Source organism: Vidua macroura, chromosome 10 (assembly GCF_024509145.1).
Source record: "Vidua macroura isolate BioBank_ID:100142 chromosome 10, ASM2450914v1, whole genome shotgun sequence".
NCBI lineage: Eukaryota > Metazoa > Chordata > Aves > Passeriformes > Viduidae > Vidua > Vidua macroura.
In genome coordinates, this window is record NC_071580.1 from 15038061 (window position 1) to 15051101 (window position 13041).

Consider the following 13041-nt stretch of genomic DNA (forward strand, 5'->3'; position numbering starts at 1 on the left):
ATGCAAGACCTCGCCAAAGGCAGCTGCTGCAATTGTGAGTAACAAGGGAGTTGAGAATATTAACAAACCACAGAGCTCTCACTGAGCTCATGGCAGTGCTTATGCTCAGCTGCTTCACACACAGGCCCTGCCTCCTGCTGAGAGCCAGCAAACACTTTCCATAATAAAATGGTCATGACCAAGACTGGTTTTCCCATTTTCTCTTCAGTTCCCTCATCATCTCCTGTCTCATGCAGTACCCCTGACATTCATTGACAGGAATAAAGCAGCACCTGGTACTAGATCATACTTCTTATAAGAAAAAGGTGACACTTCAATTTTCATGCAACTTATATTTAAAATAAATTTAAGTGATGTTTCTGTGTCTTGAACGCTCTCTCTTGGTTTTACATTCAGGAGGCACTTGACTGCAAGCAATATAATGCTGTATGTAAATGCCTTTATAGCTATAGTGCAGTAAACAACTTTATTTCTGGACTAACTTTGTGGTGCTTGAAAAATCTAAATTTGACTTAGAAAAAGTTGTCAGCTCCACTATCTAGATGAAAAACTCCAAGTGGGAGACAGCATTTTTCGATTATATGGAAATCTGACACAATGTTTGTGGATTTTGGTATTTAAAAGTGTATTAAAGTGCACCAGTCTTCTCATCTCCACACTGGAATCAATGCCAACAATCCACCTAATCTCAGAAAGCATGTGTATCTAGCAAATAAGACCAGTTCAACTGAAAGTATGACTTAAACTAACACCATAAACTCAGTAAAAACCCTGCTTTAAGTGTTTCCATTTTGGTTAAGGGGTTTTAATTTTAAAACTAAAGCTTACAAATACCCCTAAATCCTTTTGAGTAGCTAGAAATTGCTGAGGATACAGAATTCCCACAGAAGGGCTTCTGCTGATCAACTATGTCAGCATGAAGTAACATTATGTAAAAAGGCCTAATAACCAAATTTGAACCCTGTTGTTTTTTAAAGAAAAATGAGGCCTTCAAGTACATGTTCATACATGAAATGATGCTTGAATTTAGAATTCCACAGTTAAGGTTTAAAATTTCAAGTGCTCTTTCTTTTGACCAAATCCACCACTTTAATTCAAGAGTGTGGCTGAAACTTAACCATATTTGAACTCTGGGCAATACTCCTTTTTGTAGTTAACTGGCCCTTTTCAGTTGAAAATAATTCAGGCAGTTGATTGTAAATACTTTGCTTTTAGCGAGTTAAAGATATTTGGGGTTTGGATTCATTTAAAATGAAAGCCAGTACCACAGGGTACAGTATAGAGAAAACAAACCAAAGCAAGCTCTCTTCTGCCTGACTCCTCATTTATATATTTTCATTCCAGGAATCTCTCAGGAACATCATTATATTAAATAACCAGATGTAATGAGCTGGGGAAAGACTATGTGTGCTTTTTTAATTTTTGATTTAAAAAATTCTAGTAATAGCCATACTTTGAGGTGACATCCTTCTGCTGCAGTTGGGTCACTCTGAGGCTGAAGGTGTCTCAGGTGACAGCACTGGGAAGTGGTGCCTCTTGCAGCATTAGAGCATTAGTGATGAACAGGGGAGGGCGAAGCCAAGGACCTGTTAATGGTTGTTTAAAAGTGTGCCACTTCTTGAATTCTGGCCTCTGCCTGCAAGCAATGCACCAATAAATCATTTGTGATTTTGTGGACATCACACACCTACCTGAGCACATGAAAAGCTCTAAATACTTAATTTTCTGTTGGCAGGTGTTCGCATAACCCAATCCTGATACCATAAAACTTCATGAAACTCATTCCTTAGACTTAACAAAGTTCCCAAATCAGATTATCTCTTTCCTGTTTAACTGTTAGAATTTTGTTTGGTGAGTATTTTTAAGAGACTGTGAGTAACTCTTCTCTCCCCAGTCCAGGTATATTGCCAAAAAATACCCATAACCAATGTTACTCCAGTTGTTCATTCCATCTGCAAATGGAATTGTCCTTCCAGGTTGCTGCCGAGCTGCGTGTGCAAGAGCCCCCCAGCTCCTTTAGTCTGAATGCCTGCGGTGGCATCCACGGATCCCTCCCCAGCTGGCACTGGACAGGGAGGGGAAGGAATGCTCATTACAGCAGTCTGGCAGTAACTGAAAGGGCTCTTTATCTCAGCTGGATTGCCACTCTCCACCTTTAATACTACCTTGCCTGCCCACCCACAGATCAGACAAAGCCAAAATGTTTTCTGCTTCCATATTTTTGACAGTTCTAAGAATCCAACATTTAGGATATCCACCTAAACTGCAGGACACCAAAAATCCTTGCTCAGAATTGGTCAGAAGTAACATCTGAGATCTAACCATCCAAATCCCAAGGGAAAGCCTCCTACTTAGGACCAATATGGAACAAATAAATACTTTTTCATTTATCTAAGAAGAAAAGCAGACTAACCTGGGTCAAGTCAATCTCTGTAACAGAGCCATGATAATTCCAAGCAGATACAGGAACCTCCCAGTAGCCCAAACTTGCATCTCTTCTTCGTCTTCTGTATTGGCTAGAAAAGTGCAATCGCTTAAATATGATTTCTCTAAATGCCATTCTTAAGTACTCAACATTCTCCAGGCACAGGGACTTTAGATATATGGAAAGCATGGGATAGCAGGATACAGCAATGTCAAATTTAAACGCAGCTGTAGATGCAAATCAAACTCATCTATGCAGAAACTTTCCAAGACAAATTGATTCTTTACTGGTGAGTTGGTTTTAGCCCATTCTTCTCTCCAGGCTGAGTGAAACACTTGTCCCTCACGCTGCCTGGTTCCTGTGCTGCCCATGCTGCCCACACACATGAGCCAGGCAGCCAGAGAGGGAAGAACATCACATATCTACAGCTCTTCCTGCTGGTATTTTCAGGTCACATACAATATTCTGAATGGCCACAAAAGTTAAAACTATCAGAAAAGGTTAAGTCCACAAAACCAGTCTCCAGGCTTTTTGATGTGTTTGTTAAATTGCTGTTGTAAGTTTAACAATTAGTAGATTTGGTTGTACTAATTTAGGGATTAAGTGGATCTCTTGGAATTTCCCCAGGAAAACACCAGCTGAATCACAACCCATCATACAAGTTTCTGAAACATTCCTTTGTCCTAAAGGCCATGCTGTATACATGAAAAATATTTCAGAGAAGCATATGCAAATGTTATGACACTGTATCTCACAAGCACCTACTGTAAAAAAAAAAAAAATGAATCCTACTTTGAACGAACCTGTAAGAAGCAGGATTTGAGCCTGTTCTCGTTCCTCAGGCCCTGACTGCAAACCATGCCCTGGGACCAAGACACAAGCCTTGTGTTTGCATATCCTACTCAGCATCAGGAGACACTGACCAGCAAGCACAGGCAGAGTTTTACACCAGGGCTTGTTTGCTGGCACGTGGGGGATGATCTGGCATGAGATGAGTCCTTGGCAAGGAGGACTGCCACTGAATTCTGAATGCTGGTGTGCCATCAGCCCATGTTCTGAAGGTGCTACAACATGCAGCAAGGGGTAGAAAAGGCAGGTCTGTCCCTCCCTTACAAGCACTTTTTAATATCCACTATATTCTACATGGAAGTAATTGTAGAGACACTTCCTTTTTATATTTAAAATGCAGAAACCACTTGAAAGTCCATTAACTTTTAAATTAAACTTTTCAAGAACAAGGCCAGTCATGGACAAAGCTATTTAATGACCTCAATGCTGAACTCAAAGCAGGATTTTGTAAACATGGTAGGTGGGAAGAGACAAATCCAATTACAAGCATGCTAATTATATGGGATTTGAAGTTTTAATTAATTTTTTTACTCTACTCATCTTTCTCTCCCAAGATGTGTATTGGCACAAAGCATCACACAAACATTTTGGTGGAAATTTTTCTCCCTTTTCTTGGCTAAACTCTTGTATCTTCAGGAAAACCCGAGTTTCCCATTCATCTTCATTTGCTGCATATTTTGAGTTCTCCATAGATTTCTTTCTTTCCAAAAACCTATAAATTATAAACTAAAGTTTTATTTTTGCAGAAAGTCTGCTATTAAGCTATGCTGATTTTTTGTCCTGAACAAATAGTGTTAATTTCCACTACCACATTTTATGTGGCTAGGAGTAGTGTAAAAAAGAATGTGGTAGTATTTTATGTGCTTTAAACACTGACAAAGATATAAAGAAAAGTGCATATACAAAGTTTTACTTTCCTAATAGGAACACTGGCATTAGCAAATAGCATATTTGAACCAATAGGAAATATTACTTTGTAGTAGCAAACACTTTGTAAATAAATACTTGTTATTTTTTTAATGGAAATTTTATAGAAGCTTTTTCTGTATACTCAATTGATCCCATGTTTACTGAAAATGCTGCAAGTGGGAATTGTACATTGTCAATGGGGGTGGGGAGCAGTCTGGCTGAGGTGAAAGCTGTGTATGCTTTGGAGAAGAACAAGTTTTCTGTGAACTGAAATGTAAACCTTAACTGTAGAACTGAATAAAAGAATTTCAAGGCAACAGGACCGAGCTTGTCTTTGAGAAGAACACTGCAGAGAAAAGGTCGCTCGAGGTTAACACTGCCAGTCTGTGCACCTCGTTAGGAAAAGAAGGACCTGCCCTGCTTAAATGGGAAACATTGCATCCTTTGGTTATTGAAAACACCAGTCTAGCAACTGCATCCTCCTTGGCTGGTCATTCTGAGCAACCTCCTGTGTCATTACCCAGGGAGAGATGCTGGACTTCTGAAATTGTTACATTTTGATAACTCACAAAGTGTTTAGGGATACTGTTGTCCCTATCCATTCAAGACACACACCTAATTTATAGCTAAGACAAGGCCCAGAAACAGGGTGTGTTCCCCCAGTTTCATGCTAGATCTATCCTGCTGAACACTCTTCAAACACCTATAGACTCTGAACATATATCCTTCCAAACACCGTCCTATTTAGATAGCAAGAATCCAAATGACAAGAATTTAGGCAGCATTAGATGCTGTCCCTCTTCATCCTCTGTGTTGGTTTTCCAACTCTGCCAAATATGAAAACATCAAGTAATGTCACAGTGATTGCTTTTCTCCATGTGCAGAGAAGACCCACGACTCATTATTTTTAATCTCAAACCAGCTAAAAGTAAAGGTTAAAGACAATAGAAGAAGACTTGCAAAATTGTAAGTTCATTCTTGTGTAATAAATAGAAACTCTACCACAAATTCCTTTCATCTAAAATGCAATAGCATATTTGGGAAAGCATTTTCACTAACAGATTTGGCAAATAACCACCTCAAAACTCTTACAAAGTCTTTTTTATGGGCAAGAAACACAACTGCAGAAATGAGAGGATGAGAGGGTATAGTCTTTATATCAACAATAAAGATATTCACAGCTTATTTATGCTTCTTAAAAAAAAAAGTCTAAAAATCCTTACCTTCTTTTGTGTCAGTGCTCCATAAGTTACTATCAGAATGATTCTGAAACATTAAGCTGATGGTGAACCTGGTTAGAATAAATACTCTCCTCTAAAGAATCCTTATTTCTTTGAGCTATGTTTTCAGCTGGGGATCTCCTCCCCAGGAACCCAACAAAGAAACCGAGGAGATGTGAAAGCATAAAAGCCCATTTCATCTTTTCTAAGGACTCAGCATGGATCTCTAAGAAGTCTGCAAATAGTGCTCTCTGAAATTACAAATACTTATAGTCAGAGTTTCTCTGACTGTTCAACCAGATACCATCATATAAACTACTTTATGTTTTTCTTCAGGTAAGTAAATCTGTATGCTTCCTAAAAAAAAGGAATCAAGCAATGGTAACTGCTGCAGGATTAAGGTGCTCTCTCAAATATTTTCCTTGGTTAGAAATAACAGTATTTAAAACTGTATCTTGTTGAATTCCACACATTCTGTTAGAAAGCAAAAATATCTGGAAACATTCAGGAAAACCAGAAAACCCCCAAATTTGTGTAGGTTTATTATTCATTAAACTCTGTCTCAAGCCCAAGTGTAGGATAAGAGATAAATGGGAACAATACTTCATTGTCCGAGTGCCGTGTCACGAGTGCTGCCCTGAGCCGTGTGATCCGTGTAGGTTGCTCCTGAAGAGGCTCAGCTGTGCTGCAGTGCCCGTCCTTCGCCTGCCGGGGGAGGGACCCGCCTGCTCTGGGGGTCCCACAGAATATTGAATTCCTGTTCTGATCCTCCGACTGGAAATCACTCAAAAGGCTGAAAAACCTAATGTCACTGGGACTTCTTCTTGCTGAACCACAGTTTAGGGGTAGCGAAATAGAATAAACTGTTCCTATATATTTCACAGAACTTCCCATCTGTCACAAAGGTTAAATCAAATCCCGAATTGTTGAAGGCACTGCTGGCCACTGGTTCTTACAGCTGCCCCCGGACAAGTCATTGCAGGCTCGGTTTTGTAACATTTCAAGAATCTCTCACCGGCCACTCAACTCACAGACCCATTAAAAAACTGAAAACCACTGTCCCAGGCAAAGCCGTGCAGCAAGTGATAGAAAAGCCTACAATAACGAGCTGACATCAAAAGGAAGAAGTAAGCAAACAGTAGGGTTTGTGTTCTTCCAGCATAAGGTGGCAAACAAAGATATAAAATGGCAAAATTGCCTAAGCACATTTCTTGTACAATACATGAACCCACACAGCCAATACTCTTCCTTGGTCGGGAGTTAACTGTGCTAACTCAAGTTTTCATCATCCTGACATTAAAGTCCAGATTATGCAGTAATGACAATATTACATACAAATATTATATTCAATTACTCTGCCATGATTAACTGAACATTATTTTTCAAATATTAAATAGCAAAAGTTACATTTAACACCATATTATGTAAAAAGCAGCAAACTGCATTTTTACAGCAGCTGCTGGCATAAGCAAGATAGTTATTTTTAATAAATAAACACCATAAGGACATAAGTGTCTTGGCACATTGAGAAGTTAAAAAACTTCAAATGAGTAAGCTCCACGAAAATGTCCTAGCATTGACCTGTACATAATTTAAGTCTCCAGCTCTGCAGAGTGAAATGAAAACAGCAAGCAGAGCTCCCAGTAACAGGACTGGGCTCAGTGCATGGAGAACAAGTTCCTGCAAGGAAAGGCAGGGTGTGAGTGCAGCACAGACAGCCCGCGGTGACTGCCCCCACCGCACCCACGCTGCTCTGTGGAAAAGGTAAGAGTTATTTTTTAAGGGGGGTAAAAAACAAACCCGTGGAGCTTCCACAACTGCCAGCATGCTTTAAGGCCACACCTTAGTTAAGCATCAGAAAAAGAGGTGTTTGCATGTTCATGAGTTTTGTTAAGAGGCAGTTCTTGTGCTTTAAATCTACTGTTTTGGAACGACCGCTTTCGACCACAACACCCATGTTACTCTCCTTTCCAAGAAACTGCATCCCGGTCTTGAGGACCCGGCCTGGATTTGCCGAGTTCCCGTGTCTGCCCGTGTGCTCCCGGCCCGCTCGGCTCTCGGCGATGGCACAGCCTGTGCCGCTTTCCGCACTCGCTGCCCAGCAAAGCCGCCGCTGCTCTCTCCCCGCCACCGCCCCGCGCAGGTTCCGCACGCCCCCCGCGCTCCGGAGCGGGGCCCCGCGCTCAGCGCCTTCCCCTCCCCGGCTCCGGGGGCACGCACAGGCCGGGACCAGCCCCAGCGCCCGCGGGGCCGAGCCCAGGCGGGCCGGCGGCGTTTGGCTCCCGTACCGCCGGGCACCGCACCCGCTCCGCCGCCGGCCCGGCGCGGCCGGCTGCCCCTGCCGGGGGCCGCCCCTGCCCTGGCTGCCCGCCCGCGGTACCTGCGCCCCGCCGGCCGCTCCGTCCCCTGAGGGGCCCGGGCTCGCCCCTGCCCTCACCGGTAACGGCCGCGCGCGCGGCCGCAGGGGCGGGAGCGCAGCGAGCGCGGGCCTGGCGCACCGCGAACCTGCGGAACACTGCTGCCACCTCCACCTGCTTATAAACATTCCCGGTTTCTGAAGAGCTTGGAATTAGCATCCTAACGCTAAGATAACACTTCCACATTACCATAAACAAGTCATTAAGTATAATTAATACTAAATTACCAAACTGTAGAAAATGCTGCTGTAACTGTTGCTAATAAGATGTAGGTTGACACAGCTGCTGGCTCTTTGCAATCAGGATGGCCAGGCTCATGTAAGCCCCGTGAAAGCTCAGGTTTTTATTGTTATTATTTTCAAACCTTCTCACCTTTTGACATTTTCTCATCTTATCATTAGCATGACTAAAGCCAAGTTCTAAACATCCTATCTAGGCTGAAAAGCTTCTACTTAATGTTCTGTCAAACTTCTACCTACTGTTTTCTGTCATCAGGCAATGCATTAAGTCTATTAAATTAAGATTGGATGCGATAAGGCTGCTCTGTCTAGAGGCCCGTTGCCAAATGACTGAGTGAACTGTATCAGAGCGTTTATCGGACAACTACTTGTTGGCCCTCGAGCAGCAAAAGGAGGAGCAGAAGCTTTTGGACTGGCAGAGACCTGCTGAGGTTCGTACGTTAACTGCAGGCCCTTCCAGCACATCTAACTGTACAACTGCGTGTGTTCCTGAGATGGTTGGTACTGACCCATCTATTCATCTGTAGGAAATGGGTGGTTGGCATGATGACACATACACCACCAGAGATGCAACAATTCCAGGAAATAAAGCAGTCCTGGATGGTGAAGATTTTTCAGAAATAACTGCAAATTAATTCATTTCATGGAGGAGTGCCCATATTTCAAACCTTTGGAGAATGTATCACCAAGCAGTATATTTTCTGACTAGTGAACCATTCAGAGTTAAAAAATACACTGGACTAAAAGATAATTTAAAAACATAATAATAATTTTAAAATATAATTGCAGCCAAATGTACCCCACTCCGATTATAAATGGATATAATCCTCCCAACTGGGAGTTCTCTTGTTTCTATTCAACCGGTTAAACCTGTGTTAGAAAAGTTTATAGAAAATATCAGTAGCAAAAAAAACCAATAAAACAGGAGACTGTCCTTTCCTGTGTTCAACTTCTTAAAAGATAAAAAACCTGAAAGTAAAATGTAGTGAAGTACAAGGGCATGGAAGAGAGTGGGCCAACAGACATTCCTAACCAAGTGGGTCTGATTTCTTGGACACAGGATGAACATACAGCAGAACAAGCAGGCACCCTGAGGAGTGGCTAAGGTACTTCCAGAATTATTTTTTCCTTCTCCGTCGGCACGTTTTTGTAACTCTATATAGACAGTAAAATACTGTATGAATTGGATATCCAGGAATGTGCTAAATCTCTGAAACAGTGCTATGGAAGACAAAAAAGGCACATGCTGTACCCTGCCCAGTGCTCCCTGGGCTTGGTGGTGTTGAACTGAACAGGAGAAACTGCAGAGACTTTTGCACTTACCCCCACACTCCCATTGGTCCTTACTGATCACCAGCAACCACTCCATGGAAGAGCTGCTACAGATTCTTGCCTTTACATGACTGGCAGTGTACTGGGTCCTGTGTTTGCTCTCAAGGAGCTTGGCCAGCAGGGGAACACAGAACGCATTTTGTGTGGTGCAGAAAGAGTTAAGGAGCCATGTGCCTGAGTTCCCTGCAGATAAGAACAATGTGAGCCCCCTGACAAGCCAGGCAGGCAGCTCTGGCTCAGCAGATAGCAGGAACATGAACTGAAGGGGCAAAGACATCTCACAATTCCAACAGCCATTCATATCCTAGGGAGATTTCAGAGAGCTCTCTTGTCATGTTTTAAGCCATGGCTGCATTTCTCTTTGTCAGAGTGCATTTGCCAGTTGCACTGCTGAGTTTTCATATGCAAGTCAGCCTACAGCAGTTTCCAGTAATGGCATCTTATGCAATTTCTGACCTACTTTAACACATTGGGGCATTTGGAAACATGAGACCTACTGCAGCAGCTTTCTGCTTGATGGTGCGACACTGCAGCAGGAAGCAAAAGTCTTTAGACAAACACATGGATCCACTAAAATACAGGTGACAGACTGTCATTTTCAAGGTATTTTTCAAGCCATTAGGAGCATCCAGATCAATCATCATATGTATTATTTTTAGCTAGAGACTGTGCACATTATTTCAAAAAGATCAAATGGTCAAGTCACTAAGCTGTTCATAGGCACTGACCTGCATTGCTCTTTCTTGGCCCTTCCAGGCTGCACTTCCTGAAGAGCACCTCAAATGAGAGCTTGTGTGTGTGACTGATGATAAACCACGACCTGGTCAGCAGTACAGGGATCTTCTCTCTTGTCCCACCAGCCACTTGTGTTCATAAGAAAGGTGTCCTCTTCTACACATCCTCCCAAACTCCAACAATAAATGGAAGATCTTGGAGAACTACAAGTTTTATCAATGAGGATCTTTGATACACTTTCATTAATTCCACTACCAAATGTGAACCTAACTACTAACAGGGACCTAACACTAACTAAAGGAAAGAGAGCATATACAATAATTCCTACCATTAAATTAGAACTAAGCCTTAAATAGGGGAAGTAATAAGAGAAATTTGGATTACTATCCCTTCCTTCTCCCCCATGAGAAACAGGACTCCAGACACATTTCACTGTGTGGAAATTTCCAATTTGTAATCTGATTAAGATGTCTGACCACAGTTGTTTGAGTGAGCCATGAGACACTTGTCATTGCAAACTATGTTGAAGTTCAAGATCTACAGAGCAGTGTAGATCTTCAGAGTAATGCTGGAAAGGTTGGTTTTTGTTTTTTTCCCCTCCCCAAGTTCTGTTATTAAGGGAAGTTTTAAGCATGCTTGAAGTAAAGACCATACACACCATCATGACTTTTCCCATGTAGACAAGACAATTAAGGCCAAATGACATCCAGTATTATTCACCAACAGCTGCTTCACCCGGTTTCTTTAATAAACAGTTATCACTCTTGCCCTGCCATTCCAGTCCAATTTGTACCTTACTACTACAGTGCCTCAATGATCTTTCTTTCCCTGTTTTCCTGCGATGCCTCAGCTTTAGGTGAGGCTATTACTACTGCTGAAAACTACAAGCATTTTAGTATACTCTTGCTTTGGGGACAGTAACTTTCTCTGTCAGATGAAAGAGGTTTTATGTAATGTTGCTATTCACCAAATTCTTGTTTTGTGTCCTTTAAGATAACTTTAAAAATTAAGAGGTAGTTCAGGCTTCACCTGTAGGTTAATACATCACCTTGAACCTCAGTGCAAACCCTTCTGTGCTATCAGCTTCAAAATTCCCTTATACCCAATAAGGAAGTTACTATGCAACTTAGAGGACAAAATAATGAGCTACTCTCAAAAGAAGGCAGAGCCATTGCTGCAACTTCTCTCAAGAGCACGTTAAGATTTGTAATCTTATCTGTGGATTTGTTTTAAACTAGTATTTAAATCAACTGGTCTGAAATTTATGACCACTTTTAAGTAAGGTTTAAATCAAGCAATTTCTCCACATAAATTTAGAGAGGAACTTGCATAATTACAAATGTTGTGCTAATTATGTGCTTGCCTCTCCTGAAAACTGAAAGGCAAAAGAAGCGTTAAAAAAAGTTTGGTGTTAAGCAAAAACCTAATTCCTTACACTAAAACTCACCCAAGCTCTGATACATTATGCTTTTTCACATTCACAAGAACACTTAAAATGTTAAGAGAACTTGGTACTAAATAATAGCCATTAAAATATTTATGGTGTTAAGTGCATCTGTCCCATTTGTGATTAGGAGTGAAGTGGCAGTTTCTGAACTTAGAATCTGCAGCCCAGCAGGTTTAAGAGAGACCTTGTTAGGGACAATAAACCCTGGAGGAGTTATCGCTGTAGGAGCTCTCTTGTGTCAGAAAAACAGAAATAGCATAATATGCTCGCAAGTCACGTAACATTTGGGTACTGGAAGGACACATTTTTATTCCATACAACTGTAAAGCAAATTCAAAATAAGATAATCCTCTCTAATACCCAATATACACAGCTAAATAAACTTTCTATACTTGAATATGAAGATTTTTGTTCCAAATACATTGATAACAATGAGCTTTTTACAGGAATTGTTGCCAAATCCAGATTAAACTTTTAACATTTCCCTTCAGGTAATGCAAAACCAAGATGAGGCACTGCTTCCACAGCTCCATGCAATACTTACTGTTCAGACCACATAAAAATATTTAAGTACATGCTAGTGAACAAAACTTTGAAATTCCCTTTACTGGCTTCCTTAGGTGCTTGCCTGAGATTTAAAGAGACAAAAAAAGTCTTACTTTTTGTCATGAATTATTAGAGCTATTTGATCCAAACTACACATTAGTCACACTAGTGACATTCAAGTTTCTAGTAACCCTTGTGTTAATGATTTTCTGATAGCTCTACTAATGATTTTACGTTAAGAATCAGTCACCAAATTAACAAACTTCAAATTGCAGCAACCTGAATTTCTGACTTAGCTTTTCTCTGATGTTTTTTCCCCTCCCATTAAGACAGGAAGAAAACCTGCAGCAAGTATGTCACAGAGGAACTCACTCTAATCTATATTAAAATGCTTCTAACAAGACAATGGCAGTTTTGCATGTTTTAACTGAAGGGCAACTTCTGTTGCAAGACTACTCTAAAATGAGGCTTCTATGATGGATGCTTTTTCTATAGCAACACTGACTATTCATAGTCAGGAAACTTTTAATGTAAAAGAGGAGTCCCATTTTTGGTGCGTAGCCAACATCTGTAACCAAACAAGCATCAGGACAAAGATTCACGATACCAAACAGCTGAGGATCAAAGTTACTACCGTGATTTATACCCTCAGCACAGCTAATACAAGTAAAGCTTCCAATACAAAAGTGATGTTCTTCAAAAGGAAACTGGAAGGAAACCCCACGTGGTGTTACCTAAAAGAAAATAAATAAATACCAAACCAGAAAAACAACTCAGCATTGATCTAGAGGATGGGCTGAACTAAATGAAATAATTCTATTCCCCCAGTGTACAGGGGGAACACAGAATCACCTCAAGCCATTCCCACATTTGCATCAGCCTGGAGCAAAGGGAGACCAGAGTTCTGCCCATTGCAGGTGAA

The 13041-nt window shown here is 41.2% G+C and overlaps 2 long non-coding RNA genes across 9 annotated transcripts in view; one reads left to right on the top strand and one right to left on the bottom strand.

Annotated features, from left to right (window-relative positions):
* LOC128812104 (uncharacterized) overlaps window positions 1-7859 on the bottom strand; it is a 28525-nt gene extending 20666 nt beyond the window's left edge. Inside the window, exons 1-5 of one of the 7 annotated variants that reach the window (XR_008438595.1) lie at window positions 7784-7841; window positions 6007-6133; window positions 5407-5462; window positions 2414-2516; window positions 1454-1636 (exon numbers count right to left, since the gene is read on the bottom strand). This is a non-coding gene — a long non-coding RNA (uncharacterized LOC128812104). Of the gene's footprint in view, window positions 1-1453; window positions 1637-2413; window positions 2517-5406; window positions 5463-6006; window positions 7624-7783 lie in introns of those variants that run through there. The other 6 variants (XR_008438597.1, XR_008438599.1, XR_008438601.1 and 3 more) reach the window with 6 other exon arrangements.
* Window positions 7860-7907: 48 nt separating this feature from the next.
* On the top strand, window positions 7908-10863 carry LOC128812158 (uncharacterized). Of its 2 annotated transcripts, none has more exons than XR_008438628.1 (3): window positions 7908-8556; window positions 9120-9165; window positions 10148-10863. It is a non-coding gene; the product is annotated as an uncharacterized LOC128812158 (long non-coding RNA). The 2 variants fall into 2 exon arrangements; XR_008438629.1 differs by having other exon boundaries at window positions 7908-8490.
* Window positions 10864-13041: the final 2178 nt, after the last annotated feature.